The sequence below is a fragment of the Macadamia integrifolia genome, unplaced genomic scaffold (assembly GCF_013358625.1).
Source record: "Macadamia integrifolia cultivar HAES 741 unplaced genomic scaffold, SCU_Mint_v3 scaffold_197A, whole genome shotgun sequence".
Taxonomy (NCBI): Eukaryota; Viridiplantae; Streptophyta; class Magnoliopsida; order Proteales; family Proteaceae; genus Macadamia; species Macadamia integrifolia.
In genome coordinates this window covers 121631-123778 of record NW_024870638.1, presented here as the reverse complement: position 1 = coordinate 123778, position 2148 = coordinate 121631, and the positions used below count along the sequence as shown (strand labels likewise).

Here is a 2148-nt window from a genome sequence, read left to right as displayed (position 1 = left end):
TGCGGTTACTTTTAAAATTCAAACAAGTTTTTAATGCCGTTACCGGGGAGACAGTTCCATGTTATTTTTCACTTTCTTTTGGTAAATCGGAGTGCTTTGTTTGCTTTTTTTTGTTTTTTTTTTTATTTTATTGAATTCCTGAGAAGAAGAACTTACAATAATAGTTGTATCGGTAGAGGTTGCCAATCCTCACAGTATGATAAAGACAAGTTTTGCCCTATACCAGTACCTCAAGAATTGACCTGAGCAACCCCGAATCCCTGCCGGTAAGCTCCCAAAAAGTAAAAAAAAAAAAATTCTTTTCATTTTTTTGTGCTTGAATTACTAGTTGTGGGTAGTTTTCTATTGCAATAGTGTTAGGTGGGTATGTAATACTAAGAACTGGTTAGAAAGAAGAGATCCAACAAGTAGTGACTCTATACGTTTGCTCTCTTTAAAACCTTTCAATATGGGAGACCAATACCAAAACCCTCCACCTAAATCTCTAAAAGATAGATTCTACCCTGCTAGAATAGCCCAACCTTCCTGCATAGTCCTACCACAAGCCCAGAGCAATCATTTTGAGCTCAAAACTCAATACATCACTGTGTTACCCCACTTCCATGGGCTGACCTTTGAGGATGCATACCTATTTCTAATGGAATTTGAAAAGGTATGTGTTCTAATTAAGATCCAACAACTTTCTAATGATATTGTTAAGCTTAGGTTCATCACTTTTGCATTAAAGACCAAGCTAAAAAGTGGTTGTATGGGTTACTCACAAATTCCATAACCACATGGGAGAAATTCATAGTTGCCTTCCTCAAGAAGTTTTTCTCAACTCAGAAGACCAATAAGCTTAGAAGTAATATCTTTCAGTTTAGACAAAAGCCTAGTGAGTCATTTTCTAAACTTATAGAGAGATTCAAGGATCTACTCCAAGAATTCCCTCACCATGGCCTAAACTTATGGCATTTATATTAAATAATTTATGAGGGTATTGATTACCCAACTAAACAAATGATAGAGTCCATGTGCCCTAAGGGTTTCACATCCTTTACAGATGAAGAAAAGGCATGAGAATTCTTACTTGACTTAGCTGACAAAACCCGTGAGTGAGAATCAACCCAAGAGAGTGAAAGAATCATAGGAGGAAAAGGATATTTTGTGGATGGATTAGTAGCTAAGGAAGCCCATTTAGATTGCTTTATCAAAAAGATTAAGGCTATTGTTCCTAGAGAGCCATCATCAGTCAATTTGGTTAATATGTATGCTTGGTGCTAGGCCCCTGGACATGTCATAGAAGAATGCCCCAACACCTCTGGGGGGACATCCAATGAAAGTGTGAATGTCTTATATCAGAATAATTCATATAATAACACTTACAATCTAGGATGGATAAATCACCCAAATTTTTCCTGGAACTAGGGCAACCAAGCAGGGCCTCCCAATTTTCATAATCAAGATCAATCTAAACCCCAAAGGCCTCCCTTTGCACAACAACCTTTTTCCCTAAATACTTTTCCTAGGCAAAATGTAGGACCTCAGGCTAGTTTCCCTAGGTCCCCTCTCCTATCATCTTATCAGCAACCCCTTAGATTTACCAACACTGGAGAGGCAAGTAGGGTAAGTGATTTGGAAAAAACTATGGCCCTCCTCATGACAAACCATCAAAATCTTACAAGAGAACTCACCAAAATTGTCTCAATTTTACGTGAGAGGGAGAAGAGAACTTTGCCCAGTCAACCAGAGCCTAACCCTAGGCATCATCAGCTGGTTAGTTCACAAGCACCTCCTCATGCATCATTAAATGTAGTACAAGGTCCCCAACAAGGCCCCTCCAACCAATGTAATGTTGTTTATGCCCTTTGGAGTGGTAGAGAGTACCAACAAAGTATTCCTAAATCTTCCCCATCTATTACTCCTGTTAACTCTCCTTCTGTTGAGGACACAAGTGTGCTTCTTGTTCCAGGATCGTCTGATGAACCTAAAGATTCTTCTGAACCTAAAGATAATTTGGTTGAGGAAACCAAACATGATTCTTCTGAAAAATGGTAATCCCTAATACTCCTTATGTTCCTCTTGTTCCCTTTCCTAATCGGTTGATAAACAAAAAGAAGACTGCTACTATAGAAAAAATTTTAGAAATCTTCAAAAAGGTAGAAGTGA

At 38.2% G+C, this 2148-nt stretch overlaps 1 non-coding gene across 1 annotated transcript; it reads right to left on the bottom strand.

The window, feature by feature from the left end:
• Window positions 1–834: 834 nt before the first annotated feature.
• LOC122071216 lies at window positions 835–941 on the bottom strand. Its single transcript, XR_006138105.1, has one exon. It is a non-coding gene; the product is annotated as a small nucleolar RNA R71 (small nucleolar RNA).
• Window positions 942–2148: the final 1207 nt, after the last annotated feature.